Here is a 22,162-nt window from a genome sequence, read left to right on the forward strand (position 1 = left end):
ATTAAGATTCCCACAATACTGGCTGACATAAGTCACGCTCCTCAGCATGTCCACACCGATGCCATATCAAGCTCTAGATGAAGTGTCATTCACATCCCCTATAAAGGCTTTTTTCCAGAAACCTTACCAGCTCTACTCAAGGCAATGGCCTCCTTATTTCTAGAGCTCATCCACAACCTGGAAACCCGGTATTGAGTGTATGCAGCTAGCAGCAAATAAGCCTGTCCTATCACCAGCAATGTGACCACCTGCACGGAGACAAGGCCCTCCTATAATCCCACGACTGCTGCTGCCATGCAAAAAGAGAGTGGGAGGACCTGGGCCTGATCTGCTCTTTCCACAGAGTGAGGTACAGCATCCTGGGGGCACAGGGCTGCCTCCCCAGCAAGCCCACCCAGCACACAGGACATAGTGTCCTCTTGTGCACACTGAAGGGTCCCTAAGCCTTTGGCTTGTGCCCAGGTGGCCAAGAAGGCCCATGGTATCCTGGCCTGTATCAGGAACAGCGTGGGGAGTAGGACCTGAGAGGTGATCGTCCCCCTGTACTCAGCATTGGTGAGGCCTCACCTCGAGTGCTGTGTCCAGTTTTGGGCCCCTTACCACAAAAAAGACATTGAGGTGCTGGAGCGGGTCCAGAGAAGGGCAACAAAGATGGTGAGGGGTCTGGAGAGTAAGTCTGATGAGGAGAGGCTGAGGGAGCTGGGGGTGTTTAGTCTGAAGAAGAGGAGGCTGAGGGGAGACCTTATTGTGCCCTATAACTACCTGAAGGGGGGTGTAGAGATGTGGGGGCCGGTCTCATCTCCCAAGTCACAGGAGATTGGACAAGGGGAAATGGCCTCAAGTTGCACCAGGGGAGGTTTAGATTGGATATTAGGAAACATTTCTTCACAGAAAGGGTTATCCAGCATTGGAATAGGCTGCCCAGGGAAGTGGTTGAGGCACCATCCCTGGAGGTGTTCAAAAGACGGGTTGACATGGTCCTCAAGAATATGGTTTAATGTGTTTTTGGGTTTTTTAATTGCTTATTTCTTATTTATTTTTTTTTGTCAGAGTTAGGTTGATGGTTGGACTAGATGATCTTTAAGATGATCTTCCAACCTAGAGAATTCTATGATTCATCGATGCTACAAGTTAGCTGGGCTTCCCACAGAAACAGAAGTACTTCTGTTTCATGCCTATCTTACTGAAGTGGAGACCAACAAAAGTAAGTAATTTTTCTGCAAAGCAGAATAAAATATTTCCAGAAGAGCAAAGTATTACTTTGGGTCAAAGCTTAATGACCCTGGGTTTGTGGCAAGTCACCAACAAAGCCCAGAAACCCAGATGACGTAGGAGTTGGTGGCACACTTAAGGCCACACAGCCTAGAAACTAAAGCCACTTAGTAGACAAAGGTCTAAAACCAGAAATCAGCCTTCCTCGGAAAGGTTTGTCAAAATGGGAGACAATAGTGAGGAAATGACTTGCTACATTGCTATCTGCCATCTCTAACAGTAAGATTGTTGGGACAGAAATCATCTACTTGATTAGTCTCTAAATGTTAACATAATAGTAACAGCAGAAGTTTTTAGTGTAGAAAAAGAAATACTTGGGTTTAAACCTAAACAAATAGAAATACCTAAAAGTTTTTTGTTTGTTTGTTTGGTTTTTTTTTAATTTTAGAGGAGTAGGAAAAAAAAAAATCATGACATTTTTTGGAAACAGCAAGAAGGTAAAGCAGGATCTTATCTAGACTTCTGGCAGTTGACCATAATGCTGGCTGTACTTAATGTCTAATTTTAAGATTTAAGAAATTTAAAAGGGTTGTGTTTGAAAACTAAAGCTAATCTATTACTGAAATAAAACTGGGTTAACAATGAACAATCTTCAAGTCTTACTAGCATCTCAGTCCTTAAAAAGTGTTTCAAATGAAAACAATTTTAATTGCACTATTAAATAAAATGCACAGGAATTTGCTGCCACAGTGACTAATTTTTTCCTTTAAATGAAAACACTGAGATCTAAAAATGATCCAGCAAATAAATTTTGTTATCTCTGATATGAAAAGCAATCCAGGAGAAGACCCTTGGTATCATTTAGAACCATGATTAAAATAAATAAAATAAATGGAGTGTGAGAGATATCACAATGATTTTCATTGATATGCATCCTGCTCTGACACAAAATTACAACGGCAGACTAAAGTACAACTTGCAAGAACTAATTCCTGACTGCTAACGAGCTACCAGCTTTATAACAGCTAGAATTTTATGTCATTTGTTTGCCATGGACTATGACCTTCGGTTTCTCACTACAACCTCTTATCCTTCTCTGCATTAGTGATAATCATCTCCCCTCCCATGAAATATGGACCCTGTCTTCCTAGAATCACAAAACAGGAGCCAAGGCATAGGTAGCAGTCAGAGGACAAAGCAAAACTCAGTGCTCTTTGCCCCAGGCTGGGTAATATATTTCTTGATTCATTGTGAATTATACTGCTCAAACACCTCATCAATATATAAGAAATAAAAAAAAAAAAAAAGAAAGTAGTTACAACAGGCCAAAACCAGAACTCCAAATACAAATTCCTCCAGATTATTCAGACTCCAGTCCCTGAATCATAAACCACATTGATGGTTTTGGCCCTCGCCCCTATGCAGAGGCCCCTCTTCCAGTGAGGTTCGGCTATTGCCAAAATCTTTAAGGAACAGTTTGTCATTTTCCTGGGACTGAGATGAGTGGTGGAACTTTCGCAAAGGAGCAGCTGACCCACGTTGCTCAAGATGAGGACTGTCCCAGAAGATGAGCGTAAGGGGTGGCACTCCCATTCTGATGAGAAATCTCATCAAGAAGTTTGCCAGGTTTTTTGACTCATACAAATCAGAACCTGAGCCCTGGCCCTGACTTGGCCATCAAACCCAAATTCTGGCCTACGTCTAACTGAGATCTCAGTGCTGCCCACTAAGTCTACCTTTACACAAAAGAGTCATCATTTCTGGTTAAGAATGTGGGAAAAAAAGCTTTCTTTCTCTTGTACATAAGTTAAGCAATGTGGAGGATGGGAAGAAGAGTGACAAATATGTTCTGGCTATAAATAGATTTCCATAATTGCTTAACCTGCTTCAATTAATCCATTGCACAATTACAGTTGTCAGTTCTTCACTAAGAAGAATCCCTCTTAAATGCTATTCCAGAATTATGATTTAAACAACGCATCATTAAGAATTTCTATGTGCAGCAAAGCACAACCAATTATAATCAACACTGGCAAATTCTAATTTGACATTAGACACAATTAACTATGTGAGAAATTATTCCTATAATTTTCAATATTCAAAAGGCAGCAATGGCATCTTCAGTAACTCATGCTCAGTGTTACGTACAGTCACAAAGTTCCTGTTGGGTCAATGATTAAGTAACCTGACACAAAGGCTGAAGGTCCAGCACCCAGACTACAGAGGCTTAGGACTTTTTTAGCAGTCCAGGTGTCTGTGGTACTAAGTTCTTGCTAGTGAAGACTCTTCATCTATCATCTCTTACCTCTGCAGTGCATTAGAGGATTCAGAAGAGGGAGCTGAATCTAAGGGGCAGACCGAAGACACCCTACTGCACAAAACAGGCCTTTCATTCTGGACTCCTAAGTGCTTGATACAGGATAGAAAGATTAATTCAAGTATGCTTTTGAAGTTTTGACAGCCTTTCAGCTTAACAGCAGGAACCGATTTTTCTTTTTGATTTTAAGAATTCTTCTCCAATTCTAAGGTCATCTTCTAGCTTTACTTCTGACAGAATCGTTTAATTTTGTGTGTCTCTGTTTGAGGATATGGTCACCCAAAGTTATCTTGTTATAGCAGCTTAACGAATGACAGCTTCTCAGCCTAGATTGGCAAATGACTAAATTGATTTTGTGAGGCAAATAGTGTCTCCTGTACCCAGGTCTTCTCCTTGTTGCAACCTTATCTGTCCTTGCTAGATCAACAGTTGGTCAGAGGTCTCATTTTAGTTGAAAAATGTAACATGAAATAGGAACTGTTAAATCAGCTTGCTAAGCTTTGAAAACCTAGATAACCCTAATAGATATTTTTGTAGTTTGTGGGCTATTCTGTGGGCTAAAACCAGAACAAGAGGAACAATTACATTAGACCAGGAAATTAAGAGCGATGAAAGAATATGAGTGGCAGTACTGAAATCTGATATGTCAAATTTCGCAATTGTCATTGCTTCAAAGAGTTGAGTGTGACAAAGAAAATCAGTTCCATGTGGGAAGTCTGGCGGCAGTGTAAAGACACAGAGAAAACTTTCTGAATTTCATAAAATACACTTCTCTATACCTTTGATAATAGTATTTCCTCACACTTGCATTCTGTGGCTTGGAAACATTATCCAAAACCTTCAGAGTTAAATCCTGAGGTTAATTAAAGTTTAGCGATTCAGTTTAAGAGAGCCAGAGTTCCTATTTATAAGCTTCTCATTTTCTGTTATCAGGCATTTTTTTCCCAAACTTTCCTTTTTCCATTTAGAAAGCTCTCAGGGTAACAAAGCAAACATCCAGTGGATATAGAAACCTGACAAGGAATGAGCCTCTCTCTAAAAGCAATCCAGACCACTAAATTTTTCATTAATTAGTATTTCTCAGAAAGTTACTGCTTAGCCTCCCAGCTGTTTCCAACACTTCAGTTTGAAACAGCCCAATAACTACAAAACCAAGTTTTCATATTTTTAAAATGTGGCTCACAGCTTCTAGCTTTTATGCAGGCCAAGCTGACCAGAAATAAACTGGACAAAAAATGAGTTAGGAAAGCAAAGACAAGTTTCATGAGGAACCACTTCAGAAACCACAGATGAAATAAAACAAAAATTTAAACTGCAGTAAAACTGCATCCATCACTTCTTGATTAAGGCCATTTTTTTACTAGCAGTCCTTCTAAGGTTAAAATACTGTCAGAGAGTACCATACATGTACACACTTCTGATACCTTCAGTGTTGCTACTGCAGATAAAAGATAACATATGGTCCACAAAGCATTGTAGACTTGGGATAATTCACCTGTAAGTAAACATGAATTTCTGTAAGAACAACTGTAGTAAAACAAAACACTGACAGAACCTGCAGAAAGAATGTGATATCACATCACTCCCATAAAATGAAATCTCCACATTAATTTTACTGACAATATTAGTATTTTAAATCAGGGCTGAGGAAAAAATACATCACAAACCTGTTCATTTTCTGGTCCCAAATGAAAGCCCATTTCCCTGACCTTGCCTTCGTTAATAAATACATAGCAACATGCATATTTAAAATAAGAAATTAACGGGACACTTCACTGCACACACTTACATCCCTGGGGAGAAGATGAGAGAACAAACAACATGTGACAGATGTTAATCACATAGCTTAATGCACTATTGGAAGTGGGTCAGCAATAGCAATGAACAGCACCCCATCGGAACCACAACAGGATGGAATTGAACTAGAATAAATTATAAAGACCTATAACGGAATTGAAATATGAATAATGAATTTGTTTTGTTTCTGTTAGATGAGAAAGTTAGTTTTCAACACAGGTATTCTGTGGAAGGTAGCCTCTCTCATTTAGCCAGCTAATTCCAGAATCAATATTTAGCTTTGGAGACAGCAACTAACTAGACATATTATACATGGAGATATGGCTAAAATCAATCACACAGGGAAAGTGAGTAAGACCTCAATCGATCTTCTTAATTGATCTTCATAAAAATGTTAAGACCTCAATTGATCTTCTTAATTGATCTTCATAAAAATGTTCTTTTTATAGTCATTTTCATAAAGACATAGACCAAAACCAGGCAGTATCTTTTCATGGGGTAAAAAAGCCCTCAACAAAGATACACCATTTTTTTATGATTATTTACATTTAGTTTTCTTCTCATATCTTTTCAGTATCTGTACTAACTGCAGCATTATTAAATGAATGAGAAGTAGTAAGAACTCAAAAGTCACCCTCAAAACTTTTTTTTTAATTAAGAAAGAAGGGTGATCTCGTTACTAAAACATTGAATTGGGATTCCAGAGGCAGGGATTCATTCTTACTCTCTGCAAAAGGTCTCATAAGCAACAGTGAAACCCTTTGCTAAGGTATTAACAACAGTGGATTGTACAGAGGATTAGAAGGATGATGTTTTTAGGTCAAGTAAGTTTGATTAAGGTAGAATTCTAGGCAGCACATTTTGTACTTAGCAATCTCATCTCCACCGTTGTGGCTACACCTTTGAAGTAACCATGACTTCTGCTCCTTCAATTCACTAGAATTTTAATTTCAGTCAGCAATCTTGATTCAGGAACACTTTTTGCAGTGAAGATAAAGTTCAAGCTTCTATTATCTATTTGCATTGTCTCTTAAATATAAGTTAACTCAGCAAGAACTACTTATATGTATTAAACTAATACCTAGAATAACATGGCCATGATTTTGACTGGGGCCTGTAAAAAAGTGGATAATACGCTTTCCTCCCTGTTATCTATTTGCATTGTCTCTTAAATATAAGTTAACTCAGCAAGAACTACTTATATGTATTAAACTAATACCTAGAATAACATGGCCATGATTTTGACTGGGGCTTGAGATGACTAACAGAAATAAGAAACAACAAGAGTAAGTAGATTTTGTAATCTATCCTAAAGGGAATGGACTGTGCAATTTTGAATGACATTTATATCCTACATTTCTGTAGAAATAGAAAAAATTACTTAATATTGACAGAAACATTAGCCTTTTAAACTCATTCAAGTTTGGCTGCAATTTCTCACAGCATCTACAGCACTAACACTGCAAGATAGAGGTAAGTAAATTCATACAAAATTTGAAACCAAAAAATCTCAATAGTTCCAAACATCTTAAAAAAAAATATCAAAAAAGCAATAACCGGATCTAGTTGCAAGATGACATTAAAAAATAGCAATCTAAACATCTCGAGTCAATAATAAAAGAAAAAGACTTATGTGTAACTTAGGAAACCAGAACTGCATTTTAGGCTTTATTTAGATAATTGATCACCTGAAGACTTTTAAAAAAAGAAACTATTCTTCCGTCATATAACATCCCTCTAATCTGTATGTATGTAAACTTCAGTGATTGAAGTGCAAGATAAAGAATATAGATACTAGTAGAGCTTATTATGCTGCTGATTCAGTGAAAAGCATGATCATTTGCAATCACATGCCTACATCCTTTCTCAGATAGTAATTTCTTCAGCAACAGACCATGTGCTGTTGTCTTTTCCATACACTTGAAGCACCATATTTAAGGAATAAACTGACACATATTGAAAACATCAGTAACATTTTGAGGATCAACACATCACAGATAATTTAAAGTCAAGAGACCTATGGACGTCCTGTGATCCAACGTTATGCTCAAAATATGGTTAATATTACTGTTAAGTCTCATTCCTGAAGGCCTTGCCCACTTTTGAATAACTCCAGGAACAGAGATTCATAACCTCTCTGGGGAACCTGGCTCAAAGCTTAACCACTCTAATTGCAAATTCATTCTTTTTTTCCCTTCATAGGTCAGAATTTCCCTTGCTGCAGCAGGACAGTTGCCACTTGTGCTTTTCCTGTACACCTCTGCGAAAAGTCTGGCCCCAGTTCTCAGGGGAACTGCACGTCAGTCAGTCTCATCTCTGTGCCCTGGAAGATCACAGAGCAGATCCTCATGGAAACCATGGTAAGGCATATGCAAAAATAATGAAGTGATTGGTGACAGCCAACATGGCTTCACTAAGGGCAAATCATGCCTGAAATTTGGTGGCCTTCTACAACTGGGTTACAGTGGAGAAAGGAAGAGCAACTGACATATCTACCTGAACTTGTGCAAAACATTTGACACAGTCCCACACAACATCCTTGTCTCTAAATTGGAGAGATGTGCATTTGACATATGGACCACTTGGTGGATAAGGAATTGGCTGGATGATTGCACTCAAGAGTTGTGGTCAACAGCTTGATGTCCAAGTGGAAACAAGCAATGAGTGGTGTTTCTCTTGGGTCCTAGTACCAGTGCTGTTCAACATCTTCGTCAGCAACATGGACAGTGGGATTGAGTTTCAAGACTGTTGACGACACCAGGCTGCGTGGCACGGTTGACACACTGGAGGGGAGGGATGTCATCCAGAGGACCTGGACAGGCTTGAGAGGTGAGCCCTTGCCAATCTCATGAAGTTCAACAAAACCAAGTGCCTGTGGGTCAGGGCAATCCCAAGCATAAATACAGGCTGGGCAGAGAATGGATTGAGAGCAGCCCTGAGAAGGACTTGAACCAGGAATGAACCAGGAATGTGCACTTGCAGCCCAGAAAGCCAACTGCATCTTGGGTTGCCTCAAAAGAAGCGTGATCAGCAGGTCAAGGGAGGTGATTCCACCCCTCTACTCCACTCTCGTAAGACCTCATGGAATCACCTCACCTGGGTACTGTGTGCAGCTCTGGAGTCTTCAGTGCAGGAAAGACATGGACCTGTTGGAGCAGGTCCAGAGAAGATGATCAGAGGACTGGAGCATCTCTCCTATGAATACAGGCTGAGACAGTTAGGGTTATTCAGCCTGGACAAGAGAAGGCTCCTAGTAGACCTCAGAGAAGCCTTCCAATACCTAAAGGGGGCTTACAGGAAAGATGGGGAGGGACATTCTCTATCAGGGAGTGCAGTGATAGGACGAGGGGTGACAGTTTTAAACTGAAAGAGGGGAGATTTAGATTAGATATTCCAAAGTGAGGCACTGGAACCACTTGCCCAGAAAAGCTGTGGATGCCCCATCCCTGGAAGTGTTCAAGGCCAGGTTGGGATGGGGTCTTGATCAAACTGGTCTAGTGGGAGGTGTCCCTGCCCATGGCAGGTTGGAACTATCTTTAAGGTCCCTTCCAACCCAAATCATTCTATGATTCTGTGATCTTCTCTATCACTCTCCTGTGTTTCAGTTGACGAAAGGAGGCAACTAGATTCCCCTAGTCTTCTTTTCACCAGACTGAATAAACTCATTTACCGGAGCTGCCCTTTATGCATTAGCCCCCTAGCCATCTCAGTGGTCTTCTGGTAGGCTTGCTCCAGTTTATCCGTATCTCTCTTCCATGTGGTGCCCTAAGCAGGATTAGGTGCCTCAGATGTGGCTGCACAAGTTCCAAGCAGAGGGCTGTATGCATTTCCTAACATAATGCCCAAGCATTCTTCCCGAGAAACTATCACTTTAAATCTGAAGACATTTACACAAGTGTTTTGTTTTGCACAAGGCTAAAAAGCGTTTAAGCAGGATTGTCAACAAGTGCCAATTCAGCCCTGCCCCTGAAATACTTTCAAATCTGTCCATCAAGACAACTGGGCATAGCTCCCTGTCTTCCCACAAGAAAAGTCCTCCAGGGTGATGAGACAGCTCAGGGATTTTATCCCAGAATTGTTTGTGCAATTCAGTGTTTTCTGTCTACATGGTGCAGACCTCACTGAAGTGCAACACTGCAAAGTATGCGCAGGTCTCAGACCATGTGGAAGGTTCACCTGACGTTGACTGATCGGAGGAGACGAGTCAAAAAGCAGGAGTTTTCAATAGCCACTTTAGGGCAGTAGCTTCTTCCCTCTGCCACATTTGAAGTGCCAGCCCCCCTCAAAGGCAGGGAATACGGAAAGTAACAAACAGGAAACAGTGCTGCTTGTGTTGGCTACATGGCAAATGAGTCCATGTTTTGCTGAAATGGTTGTGAAAGATACAGAAACCCAAGAGGACGGGAGGCAGGAGGAGGAGGGAGGGGGAAAAAAGTACTGGTTCACCTTGGAAAATCACCACGTTATTGCACCTGGGGAGGAAGAACCCCAGGCACCAATATAGGATAGGGGTGGATCCTCTGGAAAGCGCTACTGAAGAGAAGGATCTGGAAGTCCTGGTGGATAGAAAACTTTCCATGAGCCAGCAATGTGCCCTTGTTGCCAAGAGGCCAATGGGATCCTGGGCTGCGTAGGGAAGAGTGTGGCCAGGAGGTGGAGGGAAGTCATTCTCCCCCTCTGCTCTGCACTGGGGAGGCCACAACTGGAATCCTGCATCCAGTTCTGGGCTCCCCAGTTCAAGAGGGACAGGGAACTGCTGGAGAGAGTCCAACCTAGAGCAACTAAGATGATTAAGGGATTGGAGAACCTCCCTTATGAAGAAAGGCTGAGAGAGCTGGGGCTCTTGAGCCTGGAGAAGAGAAGGCTGAGGGGAGACCTTATCAATGCCTACAAGTATCTCAAGGGCGGGCTGAGGAAGGAGGGAACCAGACTCTTTTCAGTGGTTGCCAGTGAGAGGACAAGGGGCAATGGGCACAAGTTGGAACATAAAGGGTTCCACTTGAATATGAGGAAGAACTTTTTCACGGTGAGGGTGGCAGAGCCCTGGAACAGGCTGCCCAGGGAGGGTGTGGAGTCCCCTTCTCTGGAGATTTTCAAGCCCCACCTGGATGCAGCCCTGAGTGATGTGCTCTGGGCAGCCCTGCTTTGGCAGGGGAGTTGGACTGGATGATCTCCAGAGGTCCCTTCCAACTCTGACAATTCTGTGATCCTGTGATTTCAGACAACTTTTCACTAACAGGACAACTGCTGGTCTTCCCCATAGTGAGACCAATTTCAATTTTAAGCCTGAACAGAGCTGAGTGTGGCAGGGCGGGATCTCCCACACAAGCTGCCATGGGGAGAGAGGAAAGGGGCTGTGCCACAAGGGCACTCAGCTCTGCTAGCAAAGCTCCTGCAGGAGGGTGGCCTATCAAAAAAAAAGCCCCATATCATCTGTTATATGTCTCTTAATTGTTAAAATGAAGCCTTTAAGGATGTCTTGTACATTCAGGACTTCATGTTTCATGGTTTGACTTCATGCGTTATAACGAATATTGAAAAAGAAGAAAACCTCATTTTGAAACTGAGTCCCTGAGCCTTCCTGTCATGACTTGGTTAAGTATTCACTACATAGCTGCTTATATCATCTTAGTCTTTGGTGTCTTTTATTTTGTATCGGAGTTTTGGAGTAGATTGAAACAACTCATATTTGTCTTGGTAACCCTTGAGAAAATGTCAAAACAAAATGTGCTGGAATTCAAGAGGGATTATAAATATATAGTGGGATGAGATAGGGACTGTCTTGAGCATTAACTATCATATGTCAAAAGTTATTCTAGTAAGTTTGAAATACGCTACTTCTCCATTTTTTTTTTAGCCCAGGGCTGAGCTGAGGAAGGTCTTAGAGCACCAGAACAGCTCAGGTTGTGTAATTGAAGTACTCAATGGGGTTCATAAAGGGAGAGAATGCATCCACTAGCAATAAGCCTGTAACCAAAGCCTCAGATGCTAACAGGCCAAATTCTGGAGGGCAGATATGAAATTTAAAACAAATTTTATATCCAAGCATAGCACCGACTTTTTTTTTAATTAAGAAAGAAGGGTGATCTCGTTACTAAAACATTGAATTGGGATTCCAGAGGCAGGGATTCATTCTTACTCTCTGCAAAAGGTCTCATAAGCAACAGTGAAACCCTTTGCTAAGGTATTAACAACAGTGGATTGTACAGAGAATTAGAAGGATGATGTTTTTAGGTCAAGTAAGTTTGATTAAGGTAGAATTCTAGGCAGCACATTTTGTACTTAGCAATCTCATCTCCACCGTTGTGGCTACACCCTTGGAAGTAACCATGACTTCTGCTCCTTCAATTCACTAGAATTTTAATTTCAGTCAGCAATCTTGATTCAGGAACACTTTTTGCAGTGAAGATAAAGTTCAAGCTTCTATTATCTATTTGCATTGTCTCTTAAATATAAGTTAACTCAGCAAGAACTACTTATATGTATTAAACTAATACCTAGAATAACATGGCCATGATTTTGACTGGGGCTTGAGATGACTAACAGAAATAAGAAACAACAAGAGTAAGTAGATTTTGTAATCTATCCTAAAGGGAATGGACTGTGCAATTTTGAATGACATTTATATCCTACATTTCTGTAGAAATAGAAAAAATTACTTAATATTGACAGAAACATTAGCCTTTTAAACTCATTCTAGTTTGGCTGCAATTTCTCACAGCATCTACAGCACTAACACTGCAAGATAGAGGTAAGTAAATTCATACAAAATTTGAAACCAAAAAATCTCAACAGTTCCAAACATCTTAAAAAAAAATATCAAAAAAGCAATAACCGGATCTAGTTGCAAGATGACATTAAAAAATAGCAATCTAAACATCTCGAGTCAATAATAAAAGAAAAAGACTTATGTGTAACTTAGGAAACCAGAACTGCATTTTAGGCTTTATTTAGATAATTGATCACCTGAAGACTTTTAAAAAAAGAAACTATTCTTCCGTCATATAACATCCCTCTAATCTGTATGTATGTAAACTTCAGTGATTGAAGTGCAAGATAAAGAATATAGATACTAGTAGAGCTTATTATGCTGCTGATTCAGTGAAAAGCATGATCATTTGCAATCACATGCCTAAATCCTTTCTCAGTTAGTAATTTCTTCAGCAACAGACCATGTGCTGTTGTCTTTTCCATACACTTGAAGCACCATATTTAAGGAATAAACTGACACATATTGAAAACATCAGTAACATTTTGAGGATCAACACATCACAGATAATTTAAAGTCAAGAGACCTATGGACGTCCTGTGATCCAACGTTATGCTCAAAATATGGTTAATATTACTGTTAAGTCTCATTCCTGAAGGCCTTGCCCACTTTTGAATAACTCCAGGAACAGAGATTCATAACCTCTCTGGGGAACCTGGCTCAAAGCTTAACCACTCTAATTGCAAATTCATTCTTTTTTTCCCTTCATAGGTCAGAATTTCCCTTGCTGCAGCAGGACAGTTGCCACTTGTGCTTTTCCTGTACACCTCTGCGAAAAGTCTGGCCCCAGTTCTCAGGGGAACTGCACGTCAGTCAGTCTCATCTCTGTGCCCTGGAAGATCACAGAGCAGATCCTCATGGAAACCATGGTAAGGCATATGCAAAAATAATGAAGTGATTGGTGACAGCCAACATGGCTTCACTAAGGGCAAATCATGCCTGAAATTTGGTGGCCTTCTACAACTGGGTTACAGTGGAGAAAGGAAGAGCAACTGACATATCTACCTGAACTTGTGCAAAACATTTGACACAGTCCCACACAACATCCTTGTCTCTAAATTGGAGAGATGTGCATTTGACATATGGACCACTTGGTGGATAAGGAATTGGCTGGATGATTGCACTCAAGAGTTGTGGTCAACAGCTTGATGTCCAAGTGGAAACAAGCAATGAGTGGTGTTTCTCTTGGGTCCTAGTACCAGTGCTGTTCAACATCTTCGTCAGCAACATGGACAGTGGGATTGAGTTTCAAGACTGTTGACGACACCAGGCTGCGTGGCACGGTTGACACACTGGAGGGGAGGGATGTCATCCAGAGGACCTGGACAGGCTTGAGAGGTGAGCCCTTGCCAATCTCATGAAGTTCAACAAAACCAAGTGCCTGTGGGTCAGGGCAATCCCAAGCATAAATACAGGCTGGGCAGAGAATGGATTGAGAGCAGCCCTGAGAAGGACTTGAACCAGGAATGAACCAGGAATGTGCACTTGCAGCCCAGAAAGCCAACTGCATCTTGGGTTGCCTCAAAAGAAGCGTGATCAGCAGGTCAAGGGAGGTGATTCCACCCCTCTACTCCACTCTCGTAAGACCTCATGGAATCACCTCACCTGGGTACTGTGTGCAGCTCTGGAGTCTTCAGTGCAGGAAAGACATGGACCTGTTGGAGCAGGTCCAGAGAAGATGATCAGAGGACTGGAGCATCTCTCCTATGAATACAGGCTGAGACAGTTAGGGTTATTCAGCCTGGACAAGAGAAGGCTCCTAGTAGACCTCAGAGAAGCCTTCCAATACCTAAAGGGGGCTTACAGGAAAGATGGGGAGGGACATTCTCTATCAGGGAGTGCAGTGATAGGACGAGGGGTGACAGTTTTAAACTGAAAGAGGGGAGATTTAGATTAGATATTCCAAAGTGAGGCACTGGAACCACTTGCCCAGAAAAGCTGTGGATGCCCCATCCCTGGAAGTGTTCAAGGCCAGGTTGGGATGGGGTCTTGATCAAACTGGTCTAGTGGGAGGTGTCCCTGCCCATGGCAGGTTGGAACTATCTTTAAGGTCCCTTCCAACCCAAATCATTCTATGATTCTGTGATCTTCTCTATCACTCTCCTGTGTTTCAGTTGACGAAAGGAGGCAACTAGATTCCCCTAGTCTTCTTTTCACCAGACTGAATAAACTCATTTACCGGAGCTGCCCTTTATGCATTAGCCCCCTAGCCATCTCAGTGGTCTTCTGGTAGGCTTGCTCCAGTTTATCCGTATCTCTCTTCCATGTGGTGCCCTAAGCAGGATTAGGTGCCTCAGATGTGGCTGCACAAGTTCCAAGCAGAGGGCTGTATGCATTTCCTAACATAATGCCCAAGCATTCTTCCCGAGAAACTATCACTTTAAATCTGAAGACATTTACACAAGTGTTTTGTTTTGCACAAGGCTAAAAAGCGTTTAAGCAGGATTGTCAACAAGTGCCAATTCAGCCCTGCCCCTGAAATACTTTCAAATCTGTCCATCAAGACAACTGGGCATAGCTCCCTGTCTTCCCACAAGAAAAGTCCTCCAGGGTGATGAGACAGCTCAGGGATTTTATCCCAGAATTGTTTGTGCAATTCAGTGTTTTCTGTCTACATGGTGCAGACCTCACTGAAGTGCAACACTGCAAAGTATGCGCAGGTCTCAGACCATGTGGAAGGTTCACCTGACGTTGACTGATCGGAGGAGACGAGTCAAAAAGCAGGAGTTTTCAATAGCCACTTTAGGGCAGTAGCTTCTTCCCTCTGCCACATTTGAAGTGCCAGCCCCCCTCAAAGGCAGGGAATACGGAAAGTAACAAACAGGAAACAGTGCTGCTTGTGTTGGCTACATGGCAAATGAGTCCATGTTTTGCTGAAATGGTTGTGAAAGATACAGAAACCCAAGAGGACGGGAGGCAGGAGGAGGAGGGAGGGGGAAAAAAGTACTGGTTCACCTTGGAAAATCACCACGTTATTGCACCTGGGGAGGAAGAACCCCAGGCACCAATATAGGATAGGGGTGGATCCTCTGGAAAGCGCTACTGAAGAGAAGGATCTGGAAGTCCTGGTGGATAGAAAACTTTCCATGAGCCAGCAATGTGCCCTTGTTGCCAAGAGGCCAATGGGATCCTGGGCTGCGTAGGGAAGAGTGTGGCCAGGAGGTGGAGGGAAGTCATTCTCCCCCTCTGCTCTGCACTGGGGAGGCCACAACTGGAATCCTGCATCCAGTTCTGGGCTCCCCAGTTCAAGAGGGACAGGGAACTGCTGGAGAGAGTCCAACCTAGAGCAACTAAGATGATTAAGGGATTGGAGAACCTCCCTTATGAAGAAAGGCTGAGAGAGCTGGGGCTCTTGAGCCTGGAGAAGAGAAGGCTGAGGGGAGACCTTATCAATGCCTACAAGTATCTCAAGGGCGGGCTGAGGAAGGAGGGAACCAGACTCTTTTCAGTGGTTGCCAGTGAGAGGACAAGGGGCAATGGGCACAAGTTGGAACATAAAGGGTTCCACTTGAATATGAGGAAGAACTTTTTCACGGTGAGGGTGGCAGAGCCCTGGAACAGGCTGCCCAGGGAGGGTGTGGAGTCCCCTTCTCTGGAGATTTTCAAGCCCCACCTGGATGCAGCCCTGAGTGATGTGCTCTGGGCAGCCCTGCTTTGGCAGGGGAGTTGGACTGGATGATCTCCAGAGGTCCCTTCCAACTCTGACAATTCTGTGATCCTGTGATTTCAGACAACTTTTCACTAACAGGACAACTGCTGGTCTTCCCCATAGTGAGACCAATTTCAATTTTAAGCCTGAACAGAGCTGAGTGTGGCAGGGCGGGATCTCCCACACAAGCTGCCATGGGGAGAGAGGAAAGGGGCTGTGCCACAAGGGCACTCAGCTCTGCTAGCAAAGCTCCTGCAGGAGGGTGGCCTATCAAAAAAAAAGCCCCATATCATCTGTTATATGTCTCTTAATTGTTAAAATGAAGCCTTTAAGGATGTCTTGTACATTCAGGACTTCATGTTTCATGGTTTGACTTCATGCGTTATAACGAATATTGAAAAAGAAGAAAACCTCATTTTGAAACTGAGTCCCTGAGCCTTCCTGTCATGACTTGGTTAAGTATTCACTACATAGCTGCTTATATCATCTTAGTCTTTGGTGTCTTTTATTTTGTATCGGAGTTTTGGAGTAGATTGAAACAACTCATATTTGTCTTGGTAACCCTTGAGAAAATGTCAAAACAAAATGTGCTGGAATTCAAGAGGGATTATAAATATATAGTGGGATGAGATAGGGACTGTCTTGAGCATTAACTATCATATGTCAAAAGTTATTCTAGTAAGTTTGAAATACGCTACTTCTCCATTTTTTTTTTAGCCCAGGGCTGAGCTGAGGAAGGTCTTAGAGCACCAGAACAGCTCAGGTTGTGTAATTGAAGTACTCAATGGGGTTCATAAAGGGAGAGAATGCATCCACTAGCAATAAGCCTGTAACCAAAGCCTCAGATGCTAACAGGCCAAATTCTGGAGGGCAGATATGAAATTTAAAACAAATTTTATATCCAAGCATAGCACCGACACTGTGGACTTCAAAGAGAAGGATTTCTTATGTTTCGCATGCCAAGTCCTTCATCTGCCAGTATCAGACTGGACTCAAGCTGTCAAGTGCCAATCTTAGCAGTGGTGGGTTATTAAATTACTACAGTTCGAAATCTGAAATATTATTTGCCTCTTTTGAGGTTGTGTCAAAAGGTGCTTAGAATGTTTGGGCTGGCACTCGTTTATTTTGGTTGTATTCACATGCCTATGTGAACACTAGACAGAACACAGCTCCCATATAAACTTCACTGAATAAAAATCCCTGAAGAAATTGTCAGTGGCTCCAACACTTGGAGCTAGGTTATGAGAGAGGCTGAGCCATGTCTATTTTGCAATAAAGTACATTTGCATGACTTTATCAGGGCAGTCCCATAAATTGCTTCCTTTTAAAAGACATCTAAAAGAAAAGGCCTGTGGGAGACTAATTGTGATTATAAACACGCTAGCCGAGGAATAGGGAGGAAGGAGATGTAACGGTAAGATAAACATTTCAAGAGCTAATAGCAACCCCAATCATCACCTAAATTAAGTGCAAAAAAGAATCACCAAAGAAGAAATAACTTCTATTACTATTTCACTCAATACTAAACAAGCATTTTAGAATGAAATTGCATGTTTTTAGAATACAATAAGTATTCTTACTGATTCAAATATTTCAACCAACAAAGATAGTATACTCTGTCTTTTTTACTCTGCTATTCTTATGAGTGGTGTTGGTAGAGCTCTTCTGTAAGTAGTTTTCTGTCAACAGTCTTAAGCAGATCAAGAAACAATGCTCAGAAAAGCAATAATATTAGAGGCTGGAGAGAGAAAGACAACTGTGAGATTTCAATATGGAAATAAGCTAAAAACCAACATCAAAACAGTATGTCTGAGGTGACAGCAGGTGATTTATTCAAAGTTCTTCAGTATCTTGTTTGCAACAAGCAATCATGGGGGAAAGAAACTGAGTTAAGAATCATGAACTTAATCATAAAAACGCATAGTGGTTTTGCTTCAGCACATTCAAATCTCTTCTGTTCTCAAAGCAGCAAAATTTGTGGAAACAGTGAAAAGATGTTTTTATTGAACTTGCCAATTTATAAGAACCCATGAGAGCAAGAGCTTCTCATTTTACATACTAACAGGCAATATTTCTACCATATCTTAAACATGTCTTTTTTGTCTCAAAGTATCAGGTAAATCTACCTGCCGCCTATTAATTAATCCCCTCTGATCTAATTTTGTTAGATGTGAGAAATTCTCCTGCTTGCTTTCATCACGTGATCCTCTTTGTTGTTACATATGAAAATATTTGTTCATAAGAATCATTCTCCAATTCCCCCTCACAAAAGATAAGAACAAGAGAATTGTCTGCAGCCTGAGGAGATAAAACTGCTGTAGCTTTAAACAAACTAGCTCAAGTATTGAAAATATAAATACTTGGTAGAATAAAAAAAATCATCAGTAGTGCCTGCACGTAAATGGTTATCCAGAGTTTTCAAAGGAGAAGCCATTAAATAAAAATTATATACTTCACAAACATGCTTTCAAATTAAAAGAAAAAAAAATTATCAGAATATGTGGGTGGAGTTCCATGACAGCAATGAATGCAATACAAACTTACCTAGATAGCCTACAGATGAAGGCACTGGTCCTGGTTTACAAAAGTGGCTCAGTTAGCCATCTAACCTGTCACAAACCCTTCTGTAAATTTTTCATCTTTCTTCTTAGTACCACTGGTAGCATAAGGCAACAGGATGTTAGAAAGAAAGATACTAGCACAGGACTCTTATATCATTCTATCTATCTGGTAGATCAGCTGTATTCTGAGGCTGTCTAGTTTCCATTGCCAGAAAATGAAGCTTCAACAAGTGTTCTTCATAAATCAAAACACCATGGAAACACAGAGAAGTATTCAGGAAAAATAGACAAATGGATCCCATCAGACTTATAATCGGTACCAACACCATCAGACCGCTTTCTGTCTCTTGATTTTTGTTTTCTCCAAAAGTCTGAGTATTTTTGCTGCCTTTCCTCCACTATATGGTCTGAGAATAGAAGCTTCTCTGCGGCATCCAAAGCACTTCACAGTGTATCACTACAGAGCTGTAAAATCCAATAGCAATTCCCAATTCTCTTAACCTCACTTACGTGACAACACCCAGTGGCTTCTGTAGGACTGCTAATGTAAGAAAATTGAACATGCTCTCAAGCCACAGCATACTTTTAAGTTTATATTGGATGACTTCTTGAGCAGTCTTTTCTGTACCTGTAGGTACTCCTTGCTTACATTGTGTGTTAATTCATGTAAAGCCCTTGATTCAACTCACTAAGCCAAATTCTACAGAAAAAGGTCAGAAGACATTAAAGGCTACCAGCAAGAGTCTACAAGGACACTCAGCATACTCACAGCAGAAGCTTTTCAAAAGAAGACCTAAATTTTTTGTGGACTTTCCTCCATCCAAATCCTCACATGTCCTTTCCGGGAAGGTAGCAGCAATTCTTCCTCCTGATACTGAATATTGGTGAAATACCTGGAAGTCTCTGGAAATCCTGACGAGAGCAGCTCCTGCCAAAGGATGGTGTGGCCCCAGTCCTTTGTCTTGCCAGTGTCACCCTGAAATTTCACTCAAATCCCAACCTGCTGAGTAGAGTCCTTATTCAGTTTCCATAGCTGAGTCTTACCTTTACTCAGCTAGAAACCAGCATCATTTTACTGTTTTCTAAATGGTATTGGATCCAGACCTGGGCTATTCGGACTTCAGAAGCACTACTAGTGAAATACACAGAAGGCTTATCAAAGAACATAATGCATATTATTTTCATGCATTATCTTTACCTTACATTTTTAATTAACTCAATAAGGAAAAATTATAAAATACCAATTTAAACTCTACTGTTTGGCCAAATCTGCTGCTGACCTTTTATTAATTTTTGTGTGGGAAGACTTTATTGTCAACCCTCCAAGGAGACAATGAATGACAGAGATAAGAATCCCATAACTGAAATGCAAATGTCTAGACTTTGGCCCCAATTTGTTTTATTTTAATACAGTTATTGCATAATTGCTCGCAAGTATCTTTTGAGTTCTCACAACTCTAAAATTTATATCACCCTAGTTAGCCAGCATTCACAAGATACATAACGATCATAAAAGCTGATAACAACAAGAATAAAAAATAATTGTCAAGGGGAAAAAGTTGATGATTTGCAGACACTATCTGATACTATTGATTAATATAACTGTGTTGATACTATCTTAGTGACACCAGTTTTTGGCAAATATGTAAATACTGCACAGTCAAGAAATGGCAGGTATATTTTCATAGCAATGATACCTTCTGTAAGGGAAGGTGTCATTATCATCCCTCACACCTCATGAGTGAGCTCCATTACATACAACCCAAGTGGAGAGCAGTAGACTGATGCAGTGCAAAGTGTCTTTCATCTCTTTTTCAAACGGAAGATACTTGCTGCCCTCCATCTTCTTTACCTGCTGGTATGAAATGCACTGGGTGCTTTTCAATCCATCCAGAAGTACTGACTCTTCCTTTGGATGTTAGAGAAGGAGTATGTGCACCTTGAACTCTCTTGGAAGAGTTAGATGCCGGAGGCTTTTTGAGTATATCGCTCTGTGGACCTGTGTCTGATTGCCAAACAAACTGTATGTACTGAAGATAAGACTGCAGATAAACAACTTGAATCTTTTGGCACCAGCAATGGCAATGTCTGTTTAGTATGGCCTTTTGAAGACAAGAGAGTTTTTCTATGTTGGGCTTTTGATTAAATTCTGTAACCATTATGCCCAATGTAAAACCATTAAACCTGTTATTTTAGATTAATGCTAGAAGATTCCAGCTTTCACCTCTGTCCATTTATGATGTAATTTATTGAGGTGGAAGCCATCAAGGGTGAAAGGGGTGTGATTAATTTTAGAAAAAATCTAATAAAGTTACGACCACGTGTTTAGCCAAACTCAGATGCCTAATGGCAATAAAATAAAATGAAAATGTTATGTGACTGAAAAGCTCTGCTATAATTTTAACACCACCAAAGTGGGGAAATCTGAGATGTATCTCCCACAGCTGCAGGAACTCAGTTATATTACACACGTGATTGTACTGTGCCTTGGACAGGGGAGCACAACTCCCACTGAAGCAAACTGCACTACATTTTCCATCTCTGTGTGTGATAGGTCAGATTCTCAACGGATATAAATCAACCAATTCCATTAAAGTCAGTGACAAGCTGGACTAATTTGCACCAACTGAATACTTTGTCTGATCTGTTTCCTGTCTTGCAGTAATTTCATGGCTGACTTATAATGGCTCTTGGAAACCAATTGCCTTTGTGCCTTTAGTTTCTGGGCAATAATGGGGTTACATTGTCCCTCTGCCCATGCAGGTAATGGGGCAACATGTCTCCTTGACAAGGCAATAGATGTTATTTGGGGCCAAAGACTCTTTGCTCAGACCCAACAGAAGGCCCCGTTCACCCATGGCAGCAGTAGAAACTGTACTAAGGCTCTCTAGATCTAAAGAAACAGGACTAGAAACCACATCTCACCCTCTGCCTAGTAATTCCAGATTGTATATCCAGTCTGCAAACCCTGCCTACATTCCTACTAGCATTTTGTAAAGGAAAACAAAGATAACCTGGATCTGGTAGTTCCTACAGCAGTAAACTTCATAGGATAGGAGCTCCTCATCATGCAGCAAAGGCAAAGGCACTAGAGGACTAAGTAAATAAACAGATGATATACTGTACACTCTCTACAAGTCTGTTTTTCAGTGTTCAGGAAAAACAAATGGTTGCAGGAAAAGTGAAGCCATTTTTGCCTTTTACAATTTGCAGCTCCATAAATACAATGCAGAGCCATTTGTAACGCACAAGCTGTTTTGGCTAATGAGTCATTAATTGACAAAGTAAACACGGCATTATTATAAGAATGCTGGAAATGTTTTTGTTCATGTTTAGTATCCTTTGGGAACTTCTTGTACTTTGCTTAAGATTGCATCTCAGGAGGATTTTTTCCCCTTCAAAAAATTGGAAAAAACTAGTCATTTATTTTGAAAGCTACAAATACTTTATAATGTAGCTACCAGAAAGGAGAATGCTGTTTCTTTTTCTTCTTTCCCATTTCTTTTATGTAAAGAGTTAACAGCAGTACTACTATCAAAAACGTAACAGTAATTAATTCCATATGCCTCAGCATGAGCCATTGCCATTTACGATGTTTGATAGGAGCTCACCTCTATTGACATCGTATTGGGATGAAGGTGATGCTAGGAGGATTGCACTGTAAACGTGAACACCCAAAGACTGCTAAATGTGCCACTCACTGCACTTTTGAGGCAGTCATTTCTTTTTACTTGAATCGGTTTTACATGGAAGAGACAGACCTGTTCATCAACAAGCCATCTTTGTGTGCCCTACCTCAAAAGCGACTTTACATGTGTAACAAAATCATTTGTAAGAAAAAATATACATGATGTAAC

This window comes from Calidris pugnax, unplaced genomic scaffold (genome assembly GCF_001431845.1).
Source record: "Calidris pugnax isolate Ruff unplaced genomic scaffold, ASM143184v1 scaffold1, whole genome shotgun sequence".
NCBI classification, from domain to species: domain Eukaryota; kingdom Metazoa; phylum Chordata; class Aves; order Charadriiformes; family Scolopacidae; genus Calidris; species Calidris pugnax.